A 20,060-nucleotide genomic window follows, 5' to 3' on the forward strand; every position below is an offset into this window, starting at 1 on the left:
AATTAAAATGTCAAAAGAGTAAGGAAAGATGGACACAGCTGTTCTCAAACCATGGAGATCTGTGCTACTCCATAGTGCCCTAGCAGAGTGCACTCACAAGATTCCAGAGCAAGGATATTTCAAGCAAAAACCATTTACAGAGATGAGTTATTTCAGTGGTTCACAGCAAAGCACAGGCATGGTATTCTGAGCCCACAGCTGGGAAAACTGAGAGGAACTTTGACCAACAGAATCTGTAGATCTCACAAAAATCTGTATTTCAATTTACTGAAGTTGAAGAAAGAAAGAGAATTTCAAGAGTTCGGTAGTATCCTACAGACTTCAAAGACTAGAAGACCATTGTATCCAAAGAATCTCCAAAAATTTGACTGCCTGAAAAAAAGACATCTCCAGTCATTGAAAAAGAAGAATTCAAATATCAGATATAATCTTGTTTATAACCATTGATACTGTATCCCACATAGTCATATGACTTTATTTTGGACATATTTCAGTATTTTCAAGATCAAAAATATTAATTTTATCTGAAAAATTAAACTGAAGAAATCTACCTTCTTGAAAGAACACTGGCTTGCCCTTTCCTGATTTACCTTTGCATAGATGCTGCTTGATGAGTCAGGGACACAGTGCCTCACTGGGGCTACCCATCCTTTCACATCTGCGTGTCAGCCTGGGCTCTTGCAGGTGTTTGGACAGAAATAGGTCTCCTGGAACCTTTTTTCCTCTGCTCCTGTGAGGGATAATGTCTCCCCACAGATTTTTGAGGTCTGAAACAGTGAGGTTTCAAACTCAGATGAAGGCAAAACATCTCCAGAATTGAAATATTACTGTGACAATTATTTGTTTACTCATATTTACGTCATTTACTTGCACTTTGAGTGAATAAACCCCTGCCAGAGAAAATAATGCCGTGATTGCTTTAATTCCGAGCAGGTATAGTCCACCTATCATCCAGCTAATTTACTGTGCTAACAACTGTCTCACTGCATAATGAATTAGATAATACCTTTTTTAATGTCTACAAATAATCGATGTCCTGGTTCAGCAAGGCAGTTAAAGGCTGTCCTTGTTGAGCAAAGTGCACAGACACGCCTTTAACTTTGTACAAGGTGGTAATGGCAACAAGATGGCCAACTGGTCCCCATCTAATTGAGCTGCTATTTTTGTCTTCAAGTAACTTTGCCTGTGAAGTTGTGCCCATTAGTGAGTATAAAGTGCTAGGCTGAATTTAAAATACAGTTTTCTGTGTAGCCTAGAAGTATGTTTTTAAAGTATGTTAATGTTACTTGTTGGCTGACTGACAATACCTATTTCATCCATATGTCCTCTGGATTAAAAAAAGGAAAACTTTGTATTATTAATGGGTGTATCAAATATTCCTTGTGTATTTGATTTTTTTTCCTTATCAAGTATTTGGAGACAGTTTTTGCACTCAGGAATGTATTTCTTCATTAGAAATAGGTGAAAAAAACCCAAACAATCTTTCTGCTAATTGTCCATTACCTGTGTCTTAGTTATTCTGAGCATCTGCCACTAAGTGGTGGCTATGAAAACACATTACTGCCTTATTAGTGTCAGTCATTTCCTCATTAAGATTTGCACTGCCTGAAAGACGCCATGAAGAATATGAGACAGCCATTTCCAAACCAGAAGTGAGAGAATCTAGTGGTTTAACCCCAGCTATCAACCAGGCCCCATGCAGCTGCTCACTCACTCCCCCACCAGTGGGCTCATCAGAAAGGTAGAAGCAAGAGAACCCTTGGGTTGAGATAAACAGGGAAAGTAAAAGCTATGCACACAAGCAAAGCAAAACAAGGAATTAATTCACTGCTCCCCATGGGCAGACATCCCAGGAGAGCAGGGTCCCATCACATGTAATGGGGACTTGGGAAGATAGATGCCATCACTCCAAGTGCCTCTTCCTTCCTCCTTCCCCCAGTTTACATACTGACCATGATGTTATATGGTCTGGAATATCCCATTGATCTGTTGGGATCACCTGTCCTGGCTGTGTCTCTTCCCAGTCTCACATGCTTCCCCAGCTTCCTCACCACCATGGCAGTATGAAAAGCAGAAAAGGATCCATGTGTGCCCTGCTCAGCAATAACAAAAATATCTCTATGTTATCAACTCTGTATTCAGCAAAAATCCAAAACACAGATCCATAACAGCCACCATGCAGAAAATAAATCTACCCAGCTGAAACCAGCACATTCCACCCATTACTCCATTTTCATCATACCCAGGTACCACACTATTGAACATAACTTCATTACTCATCACTCCCCCTCTTCCCATTCTTTAATATAATAAGCAGATACCATTCCCTTAGTCCATGAATCACCCCTGCAAAATGTGCATACAATGCCCACAAAATATCTGTCGAATTGAATCTCTGTTGGAAGTGGAATGTTTAGTAGTGATGGTTTTCAAAAAAAAAACCATTTCATTGTCCTGGGCCATGCACAGGACACACAAGACTCTAAGGTAGAAAATTTACTAAATCTTCAAGATGCTGATATTTTAAAGTGTTGTTCCAGTTCAGAATTCCAGATGAAATAGAAAAGGTGGCCTGATTTACAAAGTTGTTGGTATTAATGAAGTAATCTGAGGCCCAGAGCCATAAGGAGTGAGTACCAAGTCTGGGAATCTCATACTCAAAACCTTGCTCGATTCTGTCATTGGAAGCCATAGCTTTAATTTCTAAGGTGTCTGAGGAGTCTCTGTGCATGTGCATTGCTCTTGCCTGCTTTGAGGAGTCTGAGAAGCCCCGTGGGTCCCTCTTGGGGAGCACAAGTGAGAAACACCTTCCTTCTGGATCCTTTCAGCACACACGGTACCTGCAGATGTGAGTGCCACACCAAGCAGCAGTGCAGCCTTTTGTCAAAAGCTGGTCCTGGTGTGCAGGAACTGAGGGATGTTTCTTCATTTTCTTCTAGAGCCTAAGAGACTCGAGCTTGCCTCTCCCATTGCTCATGCCTCTTCAAGGAAGGGATTTGTCCCCAGATTTTGGTTATATTTCCTTTTGACCAAAAAGAGATCAAGACTTTGTGTGCACAAGTACAAGGATGTGGCTCTAAATAGGAGTTGTAGGAAATACTAATCAAAAAGAAATTAAGTACACCATAGTGCAAGGATGATTGTGATAGTAAAAGCAACGAGGAGATGCAATATTCTGTGCCTGAGCAGAGTCTGTGCAATCTGCTGTAAATAAAACACTGAACTATGGGCTTTCACGTGATGATAAAAAGAAATATTGAACAGGCATCTCACTGACCAGTGCCTGTTCAGTGCACTGAACAAAGCAGGGGTTTTATGGAAAAAGAATAATTTTTATTGCAAATAAGTAGAGTGTTATAGTGGAAAAATAAAAGCTGCACAAATAATATTCTTTCTGGCATTTTCCAACTCCCTGGACAATATTTCACCTTGTAACAGAGGCTTTTATACATTACTTTTCTAATGGAAATGATGTGCTTTTGTAATTAAATATTGAATTTTATGTGTGATATTCAACACTTAAGGAATTTAATATTTTATTTGTGTCATTTACTTTCATACATACTAGCAGACTGGTGCAAGGAAGTGTGTATTATGTGGAAAGACTTGCAGAGGTTTGGCAAGCTGGGACAGACACAGAAGTGCCCAGGGCAGCAAAGCAAAGCAGGTCGTCCTGGTGTGTTTGCACTCCCATAAATCCAGAGTAACTCCTGCATGGCTGTGACATGTTAGATACAAAGGCCGCAATTTATTTGTTTTTTTGCTTTGGCCATCCAGTTGAACTGGTTTTATAAATCTTAGTATGGGCTCAAAAGCAGGGTTGAACAACGATGCAAATTGCTCCCCTGACATAAAACCACTGTGGCAATTCAAACTGTTCAGGGGTCAGCAAATTGGTTTTGTGCCAAAGCAGGCTGTTTTGTTCTGCATCTGCCTGTGTCCATCAGATGTCACCTGTGAACCCATAAAACCTATGGAGGCTGGTTTGTACTCCAGCTAATTCGTGCTGCCCGGGTTTGCCACGGCTCCTATTTGCAGTGCCAGCCCACACAGCCACACGTAGACCTGGAATGGAGCAGCACTGGAGTAGTCAGGAGGGGCTGAGCCATTTCTCAGCTACCTGAAGATCTCAGCTGCCATTCTGTGCTGTGGCCTGATGAGATGCTCCTGTCCTGTGTGCTGAGCCTCAGCGGTCAGCTCCTGCATTCAGTCTGTTTCCATGGTTCATTTCTCTCTCAGGGCTGACGCGCTGTTTGATGTTGCCTCCTACCAACCCTTGGTAATAATATATTTTCTGATAGTCTCTTCTTAAATGAATGGAAAGCGTTCATTTTTAAAAGCAGTAAAGAACTGCCATTTGTAACACCCACATCCATTTTTAAGAAAACAGAAAACAGATTTCTTATTGAAGGTGAGAGAACATTTTCTATGGCAAGCATGACATCCAGATTCTTCCTTATGCATATGACTAAAACAGTACAGATTTTTAATTTATTTTTTTTTCTGCTTTGACTTAACTCATCAACATGAGATACTTCTCTCATCAATGTCAGGGGAAAAAAAAGTACAATTATGTGGGTGGCTTGGGATGGCTAGGCTGAGTCAGACCAAAAGTCCATCTAATCTAACACCTTGCCTCCGAGGCAAGAACAAGGCAAGCATGTAATGATGATACCCCTGAATACACTCCCCTGGTTGAAAAATTCAAGGCTTGAGAATTTCTTGCTTATTGGAGATTTCTCTGTATTTAATAGCTGTTGGTGGGTTTATCTGCCATGTTAAGTAGCTTCTTCAACACCTTTTTAATACGGTATTTTTAATTCAGCTGTTTTTATAGAACATGATTGTCTTAAAGTCTTTTTAGGAAGCAAAGCTAAGTCCAGGCTAGGTTAAAATAACAAAGTATAGTTGCAATACTATGATATTGTATCTGCCTTAGGATATCTGGCATTGAAAGTTACACCAATGCCACAATCCATATGCTGAATGATAAGGTTGTGCCAATATATAACTCTAAATAACAGAGATAAACCTGCAGAAGGGAGAAGACTGCATACCAAGGTTTTAAAAATAATTTTTGGCTCTCAGATTTGTTCAGAAAGCCTGAACAGTAATATACCTAATGCACAGGGATCTAAACTGAACCCTCAGAGAATTTGTGGCCTGGGATGCAAAAATGAAGTTCCAGTTTCAGTGAGCTAAAAATTAAAAGCATCTCAATTTTTAAAAGTTTGGTTGTAGAGGCAGCATTGTGAAAATGGCCTGTGGGGAAGCAGCCAGCTACCTATACCAGCACACCTCCAGGTGAGAGCTGTCCCCCCTGCTGCAGCCTGCCCTCCTGAGCCAGCTGCACAGCCCCTGTGCCCACCCCAACGAGCAGCACCACAGCTCTGTGGCTGACAAGGGCTTTCAGTCACACCATCCCACTCCCACTCCTGTTTCCCCTGCAGCCAGCTCCCTGTGTAGAGAAACTTGGTGCAGGAGCAAAGGGGCTTAAACTTAAACCTAGCTAGGAGAAAGCTGAATTTCTTCTGTGTCAGCCCAGCAGTCTGTGGTACATGGAAATGCTCCGTTTCCTCTGAAGCTCCATCAGCCATAAAGTTATGCTACTGCTGGGTGAGGACACAAATAATGAGGGAAAAGGGAGAGCAGAAATAGAGGAATAAAGAAACAAACTAGTGTCAAAGAATGAGAGAGAAGATAGGATGTGTGGGTTTTCGGTGATAAAACCCAGCCTGTACTAATTATTGTTTCTTGTAGTAGAAGCAGTATAACTGGAAACAACATGAAAAAATGTCTGAAGTGAGTTATGTTTAGAGTCATGGTTTGTATGAGAATATTTTATGCTGGTGTATTTATTAAGGCCATGGAGCAAACTAAAGTGTCATGAATAAAGGTCTATGTGCATGCAAACTTCCTTTTCATCCAGGCAGGGCTGTTCTTTAGCCTGAACATACAGTGGCTTCTATCCCCAGAGGGAGAGCAGGGATACAAGTGCTAAACAGCACTTGATGAAGCTACTGGGATATGCAGTTTTGCCATATATTAAAAATGATACAATTATAAACAAAAATTGTGCTTTAGAAAAAGTCCATTGAAAAGGAACATCTTCAAAGTAAAAAAAACCAAACCAAAACAAAAAACAACAAAACCAGATTATTTTGCAATCTTTTCTCTCTTTAGTTATTTTTTCTAGGAAGGTAGCATATCTTCAGTTGCTCAGCTCTGATTAGATTTCTTTTTTAAATTCACAGGGGTCAGTTGATGTTAAATTATGTAATATTCAATATATGTATCACAAATAAGATTGACCCAGGCTATCTAATCTCTGTTAGATAAAAGACAGAAATATTGAAGTCATTAAAACTGTAGAAAAATATTCATGATGATATACTATTTAACCTGAATTTTGCTTTCCTGTTTGCATCACTTCTATACTTGTACTGACAGTAAAACTCCATATGAAACAGAAAGCAATTTACAGAGTCTTTAAAGAAATCCTAATGAATGTTTCATGTTCAAATCTTTGTGTTACTTAGGATACACATCAGCAACTTTGCTCCTTGTTAATGCTGAAATAGCTTTCATAACCCTGTCATCATCCCACTCCTTTTAGAGCAAGAAAAGTTTGTGACCTGAAGAGCACTCTGGATCTTCAAAGGGAAGGGAAGAAATTCAAAGATAAACATGCTTACCATTAGCTATTCCTAGACCTTAAGCTCAGTTTCAGATAAGCTTTGTCTGCTGCCTGAATTCACATTCAGCATCTGCACAGATGTTCATTAGTTTCCATGAGAAATACTTTTGGAAATTAAGTCCTACACACAATTCCCCTGGCCTTTAGTTCAGAAAGATGCTAGATCATGTTGAGTCTCAATGTCAAATATTTCTGTGGGGAAAGACTAGAAAGACTGACCTATTTGCATATGTGAGTGGGTATGGCAACAGTCTGCTGCAGTAATGTATGAGGAGAAGGTTATTTGGCAGTAATAATATTGCAGAGAGGATAACCCATGGTTCACAAAAAAAAAAAAAAGTCTCCTTGTTCTTACAGACAAAAAGCAAAAAGGAAGAAGGAAGAGAAGGGAACATCAGTTCAGAGAATGTGGCTGGATTTTAATAAAGGCTGGATGGCTTCATGGCCCCTGAAAACATTTATGTATAAATGAGTTGAGATAATAAGGCTAATCAAATGTCATGCTTCAAGTAGTCAGTGCATGGCCTGAAGGGACTGGGAAATGCCTTTTTGCCTCTGTACAGATGTGCTTCATTGATTAGGATTTGCCCATTTCAGAGGAAAGTTACAGAGCCACAGGCGTCCATGATGATTTGTTTGAGCCAATATTCTTATGCAGACCCATCAGGTTCTTGGGTGTTTTATTTTATGTGAATGCAGAAGTTTTGCAGCAGCCTGAACTGTGCCATGGATATGGGTTAAATATGACTGTATCATACAGAGCTGTCACTGAGAAATCATGGAAACTTTGCTTAATTTGTGCTGCAGATCAAGGTGCAGAGATTCATTTGATTGACTTAGCAGATTGGTGGGTTAGTGCTGTATCTGCAGGACTGAATTCATATAATCTCTGTCTCGTTTTCCTGAAAGGTAAAGAATCCTTCATAGAAGTTGTTTAGAAGCCTAGACTTCTTCATTTCATCTTATTAGCTTCTTTCTCAGAGCATAACATCCACAACTGATGGTACATTGCAGTCCACAGCCTGGCATGTGTGAATAAGCCTGATTAATTAAGATTTGAGGTCAGAAGAAGGAGATGGTTCCGTTTCTTCTAGATATTCCAAGGTCGAGGGTATGGTAAATAATAAAAACATCACAGAGCTACAGTTGAGTTAAGAAGATGAGGACTTACAATGTTATCTCTGTAAGATATTCAGAATATTAAAGCAGATAACAAAGTATGACAAGATTTGGTTTTCATATCTGCAGGGAGTTGAGAGGACAGTGCATATAACTTTAATACCATTTGTACCTTAACTGTGGCACCTATGCATTGTTACAGGGCTGAAATCACTCATAGTCATTCACTTTGGTCTTTGCCTACAAAGTACAATATAACAGAGAACCAGGCTGCATCCCAAAGGCTCCCTTGCCATGGCAGTGTGAGCTGGCTCTCTGTCTGAGTCTGTGTATGTGTGTAAAAGGTCTCATTTGGCTGGGTATTGCAAGTAGTGAACTTGTAAAATCTTAATCAAAGTCCTTTGCATGCAAAGTATATAGTGGGAGTTGTGCATAAAAATTGATTCCCTTTCAAACTACAGTTTTTGTTGCATGAAATTCTATCACAAAGTCACTTCTAGTCGGTAAAAAGCTTTTATTCCTGAGATACCACAGTATCTGCAGACAAAAGCTTTATGACATCAGTTTTTGGAAAGCGAGTTAAGCTTTTGCGAAGATTTGGGGAAGATTAGGGGGCCCCCTTGTGGAGATTTTATGTATGTATGTGTGTGTATCTGTACAGGTACCAAGATACCTATTAGGTCAACGGAAAAGGAAAACGGCAATTTTGCTTGTATTTGAGTTATATTATTAATACCCAATCTTTCTGAGTTTGCTCAGAGTTATATATTCATACCAAATATTTCTGGGTTTGCTCAGATGCTATAAAGTATTTTAGTAAAACACAAAGTTCAGCTAAAAATGGGAACAGCAGTCTGTCATACAAGTATTCAATTGAAATACCCTGTCACCTTCTTATTTATTGGCTTACAGGTAAAAGCATACAGTTGCATTACAAGAAGAGGAATTTTAGAAGGAAAAAAACAGCATTTTTGTTTTACAGCTGGGTAATTTCCCTAGGTTTTGTGAACTATTTCAATATACTAATAAGAAACACCGCTCTTATAATATATTCATTAGTAGAATCACCTGAAATTCTTTTATATCTGTGTTGTCATGTTGTTTACCTTATGGGAAGCTTTAAAAACTCAGCATGTGGGACACGAAAATGATTGTGATGCCTGGATTTTTTGATGATCATTTATAATTTATGGTCATTTTGCTTGACGTCAGAATTAATAAAGATTTGAGGCAAAGCTAAGAGAGAATAAATTAGTGTGCTTTCAAAGGGATTTCAATTACTGAGCCCTTTTTATTGTTAATTACTTTATTAATTGAGCAGAATTACTGTACTGATTCAAAATGCATTGCAGTGAAAAATCCCACAGAACTTTTATCTGAGCATCCCAGACTTGGAAAAGAGTGCCTGCAACTGAGCTCTTAGTTGGAAATCAGAGAAAGCTCAGCTGGGGAGGGAACCTTGTTATACTTGTGGCACAAACTGGTTTCCAGTGAATCCAGTTACAAAGGAACACTGGTGATGCTGGTGCTGCACGTTTTACCTAGCCAGAGAATAAAATAATATAGCAACAGCTCCTTCAAAAAACAGGAAGAGGTTGAAAATAAGCATTGTAGTTGAATTTAAAATAACTAATTTTGCTTTGTTTTAGACCTAACAAAATATGACTGAAGAAATGTAAATGTCAGAAGATTTAAGGGTCTGGCTACATTTGATTTGTTTTTTCAGGCGCTCTTCGAAATTGAATTTTACCAGCCAAGTGTATTCCTGCAGGACCCTTGTGATAACAGGTCTCTCATAATTCTGAAAGTATGTAGGGATTTTTTTTTTGCTTTAGAATCATTCTGAAAGGCCTTATGCTGTTTAAGTTACTGAATAGGCAGGAGTTCTGTGTCCCCACCTTTTTGCATTGGAGCTGGAGGAGTGCTTGGTCTCCCAGGCAGTAGCCTGCCCCACGAGACTCCTCCTGAAACAGGGACTTCCTCCAACCTTTTTGGCAGCTGCTGGGAGACTGCCACCTGTTTGTGAGGAGGGTTTTGTGGTTTGTCCTGTGTGCATAATGGATATTTTATGAATCATTTAATGCTAAGCTGTTACCCATGATAATAGGTATCAGACTTCTTCAGGAGAGTCTCTTCCCAAACAGGTTTCTGTAACCCTTTAAGGCTATATTGGCAAAAAAAAGCTCAAACTGCAGGTCCCTTGTACAGCATTGTCTGCAGGTTTGCTCTTCTCTTGTCCCCTGTCTATCACTAGCTTTCTTTTCCCTGGCCAGCTCTTGTTTTCTGCTGCCACTTCCTGCCGTGGGCCATCCCCTTAGCTCATTCCCCCTGTGCTTGTAACATCTTCCTGGGAAAAGCAAGTTCAGAACTTCCTCCCCAGGCTGGGGCTAGAGGCAGCTCAGGGAGGAGGTGGGTAGGACAGTAGTGCAAATGTACCCTTATTTTGTGTTCCCTTCTGTGCAGCAGCATAGCAAAGGCAAAGAAAAAAGAAACAACAATTTTGAGTAAAGAGGTCATTGTGCCTCAGATTTACACACTTCTTTTGAGACACAGCAATCAGCTGTGCACAATAGTGACGAGATAGAACGGGGGTGATGTGAGCAATGGATCCCTCCTTTGCCAGTCCTGACCATGAAAGATTTCTTATTCTCCCCAGCACAAATTCCCTGCATATCTTTACAGAATCTTGTAAGACACTGCACAAGAATTGCTTTTGAATACTATTTCCTCCTGTGTGTGCTCACACCCTGCTTCTCTAGGAGGTACAAGGTGTTTTATGTGTGTGCTTGATAGAACAATGCAACTCTCATTGTTTGAATTATTATTGCCTTTTGTATTTGTATTTCTTTCAGCAAGGTCCTTGCTACTTCACTCCTTTCAGCAATTTAAGGAATACTTAGAACAGCTGAGCTTGATATAATTTAGGCAAAGAACAAAAATCACTGGAGGGAACTTTGTTGGATTTGTGTCTCATCAAGAAATGATTTACAATTTGTATCAAGCTTGTTTGTTTTTCCATCAAATCACCTCATCTATACATTTCTATTCCAGACCATTTCACTCTGAAACAAATTGTCATTTCCCCATCTTTAACCAACTTCTGTGTTCTCACATGCACCAAAGCTGGGGCCACCAGCCTCTGGGCTGTGACATGTAAATATCCAGCATCCATCTCTGATAGCAGAATGGAAATTTACCTTCAATAGGGTATTTGATAGACCAGCATCTGCAAAGTTATTATACAAAGCAGAAAGTGTGAGGCTGAGCATAAGAATTTTCTGGTGAACAAGAAGCTGATAACAAAACAGGATGTGCTGAAAGAGGAATTTAAAGGAAAGTTATCCATAGATTTCCACAGGGCTAGTCTTAACTCTGACCCTGTTTCATGTCTCTATTAATGATGTTGGCACTAAAAGCTTAAGTGTATTAATGGAATTTGTTTAATGACCTTGAGGATTTCATAAAAATAGGGGAAATGAAGTTTGGTAGTGCAAAGTGCATGGTTCATGAATCTGAAGCCAGCAGAAATAGCTGTCCTCTATCAGCTGAGTGCTTACCAGCCAAAACGGGGAGTCTTCATATTCACAGAGTCACAGAATGGTTTGGGTTGGAAGGGACCTTAAAGACCATTAAGTTCCAACTCCCTGCCATGGGCACGGATCATCTGAGCCAGTGACACAATGAGTATGAGTTTCCAGACTCATGTGGCCCCATAAAACACCAAAATGCAATGTGAGGGTGTGGCAGAGTACACACTGCCAGTGGAGGTAAGAAATGTTTATTTGTACAAGGCACCTCTAAAGCCTCGTGTGAAATTTGCTCAATTCTAGCCACGTATAGTGAAATTTGAAGTCGTGCAAATTCAAATGCCGGGAAAGGACTGCTATATGATCAAAACCTGGAACAAATCTCAGGAGCTCCTTACTTTTATAAGCCCCCTATCAAAAGCTAGCATGAAAAGCTGAGGTGTTGGAAAATTCAGTGAAGGGATATAAGCATGACCCAAGGGTTTTGGGGACTGAAGTTTGGTCACTTACAACTTTTCTTATCATAGGAGACAATAAAAAGGAGTTCAGCTTTGTAAATTGAAAGTTGAGAGCTCTCTGATCTTCAGCTTAAATGCTATTTCTCCTTCCCTGATGTTACATTTATAAATCTCCTTGATGTTTTTGCAGTGTTAACTCAAGAACAACTGGATCTAAGTAGACCAAGACCAGGTTTTGTCTGGGAATAAGACTTGTGCTCCTAACTGTAAGAAGCAACCTTCACAAGTTGTTTTCAGTAGGAGCAACGGCATGAAAAGGATATTTCAAAAGGGGCTAGGATGCTTTAGGAAAGAGATAATTGAGTGCTGTTATCTGTGGTGGCAGGGTATGTAGGGCACTGTGATGTCTCTGAGAGCTTTTTTTCCTAAATAAATCAATAAATTTCTTCATATCTGCTCATACTACTCCCTATTTTCTTCACTGCCAGCAAGGCTGAGCTTACCTACATGTTTAAATATAGCGTAAAATGCCCAAATTTATGCTCTGTGTTTGAAAATTTATGCCTAAATCCTAAAGGCAACACACAGGAAAAACCTATATTAGCTCAGAGAGCTCACACATATTCATATGCTATTCATGTGCATTTGCTAAAATACTGGGATCAAAACCATGAGTAACTACATAATTTCATTAGCCTAAGAGCTGCTCAAGATCCAGACTTGATACCTGTGAACAGAATTAATTTCATTAGGGATGTGTAGCAGCTGCACTGTCCTCTCCAATTTCTGGAGACTCTATATTGAATAACGTGTCATCAAAATAAATACTCACGAAGTTGCTCAGTAATTCAGGGTGTGCTGTTTTGGAGTGTTATAGCCCTAATTAAAATAATATTTTAAAACCCCACAATCTCTTAAAAGAGACTAAAAATCCTCTGTACGGTTTGTAGGGTGGCAAGGAAAGAACAAGGACAATGGGGATAATTTAGTTAGTAAGTTGGTTCTTGTTTGATGTGTTGTCTGACAGGACTGTACATTTGGTGACATCAGACTTTCCCCTGTCATTCAGAATCCCAGAGCCCCACGGGTGGGAAGTGACTTCAGGAGAAGTCTAACCCCCTGCTCAGAGCAGGGCCACCACTGAGCATAGCTGGGGTTGCTCAGAGCTCTCTCCAGTTGGATCTTCAAAATCTCCAAGGGTGAAGGATGCAGAGCTGCTACTGATAATTTTTTCCAATGCTTACTTATTCTCATAATGAAAATTATTTTCCTTTTATTCTTACTTTTTTCCGTTTATGACTATAGTCCCACCATGCACTAGAGTGAAAAGCCTTACTTTATCTTCTCACTGGCCTCTTCTTAGGTGCTGAAAGGCCTCTGTTTGATCTCCATCAAATACGTCATTAAAATCTGTATCCTCACAAATTTATATTCTCCTATGTCAAGAAAAAAGTTCTCAGCACTCCCACTATACTTTTGCAGCAGTCGGTCCCAAGACACATTTTCACTCATAATTTTGACAGGCATGTGGCAATGTCAAGAATGTGATTATTATTGTCATAATTATTCATTACTTTTAAAAAGTACAAAATCACATGTCCTAACTCTAAAAGCAGACAACATTTTATAAGGAAATTGTCATTTTGCATAGTCTGAGGCCAGTTGTCTTCATTCCTGAAGCATTTAAGAAAAAAAAAATAGTCCCCACAAATGGAGTTTTTACCATTGTTTTCAGTACAGATGTAGTGCTGGATTTTGAAACTCATCTTTTTTCTGTATTATGTGAATCTATGAACCAGTGCTATATTAAAATAGCTCACCTAATATCTCATTCTTCTCAGATCTTTGCATAGCTCTATGCCATTATTGAATTTGTTCTAGCTTCACATCAAGGAAAATTGGACTCTTTAGGTGGAAAAATTCCTAATGTTGTATGTGTAGCATTTGTGCTGCCAAAGGTTCACTTTCCTTTTTCTACCTTTCTGGATTACCCTAAATCACTACTGTTAAAAGTTGTTTGATGTCAAAGAATGAGTGATCTCTAAAGACCCTCCTTGTCATCTGTCATTCTTTAATCAGATGTAGGACACTAATCTTCTGATCAACAATCATGGAAAAAACAAAACATAAACAATGCTATAAAGCTTTCCTGAGGTTTTTCTGATTACATCGATACCGAATTTAATCTGATATTTCAGAGGATATTTTTAAAGAAAAAAGGGCTTGCAATATCTAAACAGAAAAATTGGGAGTTTTGTGATGAAAGCAGTGAATTACTGTAAAAGAAACTGAAGTTGGTGACAGGGAGTATTCTTGCTAACATGCAAGGAAATATAAGGTTTCACATTTCTTAAGTCCTTCCCAGTGCCCAATCACCACATTTTTCTTGCCTGTAACAGTCTGTGTCATCACAAATAACTTCCCAAGCAACTGCCTTTTCTTTCCAGAACCAGAAATACAATCCCAGATGTCTGACTCCCAGCCCTCCCTCTGTCACACTGATATACTGATATATCAGCAAGGACAACAAAATTACAAGGGACTGTTTTTCTAACTGCTGGATTGGAGATTTGTATGCAACCGTACAGAACTTTGAAACTTTGTTTTACTTTGGGGAATGCTCCAACTCTATAAGTGTGTTTAGAAAGAGATATTACACCATGACTAGTAGATATATTATAGGTACAAAGAGTTCTGAAATTGAGGTTCTCTGTAGTTATTTCTCCCTCCTTAGAAAATGTTATGTTAGTGGTTAGTTTTTGATGTTGGCCTGAACCTTGCATTCTGAGAATATGTCCCTTCAGACAAGGACCCTTTGGCTCCAAGTGCAGGGTTCACCTTGCAGATAGAGACACCTGTACAACATAGACACCTCCAGGTCAGCAATAAAGCTCCCTCTGTGGCCAAGGTACACGGTGTAATGCAGTGGGATCCTCTAAAGGGATGCAGCTCATTCCAGGGGTGACCCCTGCCATGGCCAGACCCACACCATTGCCTGTGCTGGGCAGCTCCCTGCTGGGTTCAGAGCCTGCCTCGATGTGTAGCTCATATGCAGACCCACTGCAGCATCCAGTCCCTTCTCTGAGCAGGCATGTCATATGGATTCAGCTGCTCTTTATGCCACTGGGGAAATGAAAAGGGTAAGTTTAACCAACAGAGACTTGTGGCCAACTCAGAAATAGGAAGCAATGGCCAGTTTTTATTCCAGTTGGATTCAGAGCCATAGGACAAAATCTCAAAGGAATAATGAGACACATCTAAAATTTTGTATTTTTATACCTCAAAATTAAATCTGGGCTTAAAATTTTTCTTTTATTTAAATCAGCTAAGTTTTCCTTAAATATGGAGTGTCTATAGAATATTATAGTCACTGTTTTAAGTAAAGTACTCATCATGCTAGATAAAAACTGCAGAAGTGCTGAGTGCTCAGATCCTCTGAGAAAACAGCCAATTAAGTGCTTTTGCTACATGCTGAGCAGGTGTTGCATGTGGTAAGAGTAGATAAACCTTCACATTTTAATGGTGGTGACTGTTCTTTCAGTAATAGCCTTTTAAAGAAACTCATGAAAACCTGAAAGGATAGATAATAGTATTAAGGTCACAAACTTATGTAAAGGATTTCTTAGAAAACCATTCCATCACAGTGTCTAGCATCCTGTGACAGACACTAAGCTTAGGAAGCCTGTGTGCTCCTGCTACATCATCTTTGCAAAAGTTTTTGGGACAGCTAGGGTTTATCTGTCTGGCTTGGTGGATAAGCTGGATGATGTTTCCTGCAACCAAATGGGCAAGCATATATTTTGTGCACTGTTTCATAGGTTTTCGTTACACTGCCATTGTTCTGGATAAGTATACAATCTGTTTTTGTAATTTTGGGCAGTTTATCTGTAAATTAAACACACCATGGATGCAGAGACACTGCACAGAAATGGTGCCAGCCTCGGTAGTAGCAGAAGTGTGCTGACAGGATGGCTTTTGGTTGGTATTTCAGACCTTTCCTCAGGAGCACACTCACTTCCACAATTAAAGCTACTAAATTCTTATTTCCACTTGGGACGCAAACTTGACCAGAGCTTTTATTTTCCTTTCTATCTGGAAGAACCAGAATGTGGATAGTTTTATGATGCACCTAGATTTTTTCAGTCACTTTGGTTCTTCTTTCTTCTGTCTGCTAGTGTTTTCTAAAATATTCTCTGGTGACTCTTTTACTCTAGCTCAAATATTCTTCTGTCTCTGCATCCACTGCCATGAGCACACTGTTCTCCTTTTATGAAGATGCCATTCATCCTTCTTCCCCAGGAGGCCCTACAGGATGTTTCTGTTCTCAGTGTGCAGTGATCCTTCACGTATTTAGTAAATCTCCCTCAGCTGGGACATCTGTTTCGTGGTGATAGAAGAGGCAAAATGCCCTGTTTGGGGATCACCTCTGCTTACAGCACACTCTGCTCCTCTGAAATTAATTTCTAAACCAGAGCAATGCTATTGAAGGATTAATGTAAGATTAGAGTATTTATATTAAAGTACCTTATAATGTGGAAGAAATACATGTTCTTAGGTTATAACTAGAAGCTCATTTTATCTGTTCTTTTAATTAAAGGTTTTCTTTGCCTAATGCTAATGAAGAGATTGGATTTCATGCAAATAGGACTCGAGCCTTAGGAATTACCAAGTACTTCATAATTCCAGTGTAAACAGTAGTGTGCAGCTCATGCTTCACACTGGTGCTTGTTTGAGCCCTTGCATGGATCATCAGGCCCTTGCCGTGACCATCCCTTGTCCAAAAAATCAACTATCCCATAGTGACAACTTCAATAATTCATTAGTTTCAGTACATCATGCTCAAAAGGAGATTGCTTAATCTGGGGAAGCTGCATAAAGTTTCCTTTCAGGAGGAGCTAACACTGCAAATAGTGGGCTGGTGTTCGAAGTGAAATCTAGACTGTTATTATGTCCATGTGTTCATAGAGACAGTCACAAAACACACTGGCAAACACACACTTGTGCATCTACTATCATTCTTCTATCATTGACAAACACAAGTTATGGCCAGATTTCAGTGTGAATTTTTACACGTACACATGCTGATATAGATATGATATAGCTGATATAAATATTGATTACATAAATATATTATATAGATATAACTTGTATGGGTTTGAATTAATTTGGAATATTTTCTGTAAAATATCTTCTCCCTGACATGCCAGCATATTCTTTTTGGCTAGCCTTTAAGCACTGAGGGCGTCTGTGGCAGTAATCGATTATGGGAGTCTATACAAATGAAGCCAAGAACTCTCTGATGAGTTTGCTTTGACAAACAGGGTAAGAGAAGTCATTATTTAATTCTTTGCTCAGTATTTCCCATGGTGGGTAGCCATGGAGCTCAACATAGCCTTAACTGTGAGCATGGGTGATGCAAGAGGGTCATTTACACCAATGAGAACAAGTGCACATCTGTATTCAGAGTGGCTCCTGCATATTCACTATTTAGCTAACTTTATGCTGCTTTACTGAACAGTGAAGAAAGGTCATATCCTGTTTCATATTTTTAACCTGCTTCTTGTCTTTATTATGAGCCGACTCCTTGGCTATTCCCAGTGTGATTGAGTGCTTGTATATGAGGCAGTGAGGGCTCCAAAATGCTTCTATAATTATTCCATAAATGCCAAAATTTGAAAGCAATTTGAAAACAATTTCCTAAGATAATTTTATAATTTATATAATTTTCCAACTGAAATAAATGTTCATGGCCTTCATGTGTTTATTTGTATCATTATTCTAGAGACATGACACCATGACACCCTTTTCCCTGAAAGAAAACTTTGTGCTCAACTTCAGTGCAGCATCCCCCCAGTCCAGGAGTAGCATGTAACAGTGTCATCTGGACAGTGTCCAGGATTAGGTGGAAGAACTCTTAAGGTCTTCCAACCTCAGACTGATTAAAAAAGTGACAGGGTGTCATAGCTAGAAGGTTAATCAGAAGGTTGTAAACTGTGAATGTGGCATAAGTTATCAGCCCTTCAGAAACTAAATGTGTGTCAAGCTGCTGTTAAAGGTTGTCTGCCAGGTGAAGAAGCCATTCAGTGGATAACACAAGAAGGCAACTCTCTGGAAGCTGCAGAAACCAGCAGCAGATTTATCTGGGCAGTGAAAGCAGCTGCAGAAGTCAGGTAGTCACAAGGAGGAGCAGCAGCAGGCTGGCAAAGTTTCTGGGAAGCTGCAGATGTCATACAAAGATGTGCTTTTCTTATTTCCATGCATTTGCTTTGTACTCCTGTTTATTGCACATCAAACACATTTACATATCCAGGGATGAAATGGAAATGATTGATGCAAAGGAGATATTTTTGTTAATTGTTGTTGCTCTCAGTCATACCTGACTGGGACTGCAGGAGATGGATGAGGAAAGACACAACTATTATTAGAAGTATAAATAACTGTCAAGAGCAACTGTAAAATCTGTCTGTTACCACATATTAACATCCAAAATTACCTGAAGAGAGGAGCTGCAGCAATACAAGGACTAAGCCAATGTCTCGTCTTTGTTGATGCAGAGGTTTCCTACTGCTTCTGAGTCTTTGCCCATTTTTTTTCATCCCTGCTCCCTTGGAGTTTCAGCCATTTTTGGTCACAACCCCATCAATGCCTGCTGGATGTTGCAACAACAGCTTCTTATGCTCAGAGTTGATGGGTGTTTGAGAGTTGGGCTGTTTTATCTGCACATCACTTGTGAAATGCGTCCACTTTTTTCCCTGTAAAATGGAAACTAGTCCTTAATGTGCTCTCATACATGCAGTGTAGAGCCAAGATGAGATGAGCATCCGGTCTGAGAAGAGAAAGCTCTTCCTGAAGTGCCCAAAGACTGCTTTTTCATAGTGGAACTATCCTGCAGAGCATACAGAAGGATTTCTGGTACTTTCTGCCCTGCAGGAGAAGAGGAGTTTAAGAAATATCTGTCTATAAAGGGTTATGTGATTCTTGGGTTCCCTGTTGATGTGAGCTGTGTAAGTAACTGAAGTGGACCAAAAGAGTTGACATGCAGTTTGGCCATTTGTGAGCAGCAGTCAGAAGACCCAAGCTCCGAATGATTCTGGAAATATCATCCTTCAAAGTATCATCTGATGCCGACAGAAATCTTGGCTTCCAGTGCAAGTGATAGTGAAAATACATCCATGACACTCCCTAGTTTAAATCCTTCCACCTGTAAAGCTTCTGCTGTGAAATAAGTCTTGAAACAGCTGTTTCCATTAGATAGTAGCCCAGGAAATTACCCTGCAGCAGAACATAGTCTATAGTTTGGTCTTGTAACCTTATTCTGGAAAATATATTATAGGTTCTGTAGGTGGAAAATTCAGAATGAATAAGAATGAAGAATTCAGACCCGTTTCCCTTAGTTTTTTCTGCACTGGAAGATAAATCTGCATATTTAGCAGTATGTGGGCAAATAAATATTTTTATGGTCAACCTAAGGTTCATGGAGATGGTGAATCTTTAGTGGCAGGAATTGTGTGATACCTGAAAAAGCAAAGTAATTGTCTTGGAGGTTGTTACAAATTTTGAGTTTTTTCATTTTACTGGAGTTAACTCTTGTATGAGATGACACTCCCAAAACGTTGGTTTGCTCACAGGGTAGCTTGTCTTCAGCAAGCTTGCTTCCTGCTTACTCTCTTCATCCTTCTCCAGGCTGAAGAAAAAGCTCTGAGATCAGATTTTTCTTAAGAAATCTTATGGCTCATGATTTATTAATGTGTAGTTTGCAGTAAGATGAGTCATGCAAACTCATGAGCCTATTTTTGTACCAGATCATGTGTTAATTTTAGTGATGAATCTTCTTCTGGTTATTCTAGCTGAGAGAAATCATAAGTATTTCAGTTTTGCTTTGTGTTTATGATATCACCTTATAATTCAGGTGAGTTATTATTGAGTAAAACATCCCTCAGTAAAGAAAACCTCAATCTGTGAAAGCCTCCTTGATGCATATTTAATTGCAGTCTCTTTCAGATTGCCATAAATAAGACATACAAACTGAATTTCATAGCAAAAAGATGAACTGACAATGTGAGTTCTGTAGTTATTTTCTCTATTTCAAATCAATATATCTCAGTGCCTCTTTTGTATTCCTGACAGGTGAGGTTGAATAATAATAATAATCTTTACACCAACAAATGCTTTTGTACTACATGATTATAACAGATTTCAATCAGGCACTTGTCTAAAATTAAGTCATATGAATGGATTTTTTGTCTCTTATTATCTTCA

The 20,060-nt window shown here is 39.4% G+C and overlaps 1 protein-coding gene across 1 annotated transcript in view; it reads left to right on the plus strand.

The window, feature by feature from the left end:
- The window catches only part of HS6ST3 (heparan sulfate 6-O-sulfotransferase 3), a 272,561-nt gene that overhangs the window by 246,186 nt on the left and 6,315 nt on the right, over positions 1–20,060 (plus strand). The window lies entirely within an intron of this gene.

Source organism: Sturnus vulgaris, chromosome 2 (assembly GCF_052056855.1).
Source record: "Sturnus vulgaris isolate bStuVul1 chromosome 2, bStuVul1.hap1, whole genome shotgun sequence".
Lineage (NCBI taxonomy): Eukaryota > Metazoa > Chordata > Aves > Passeriformes > Sturnidae > Sturnus > Sturnus vulgaris.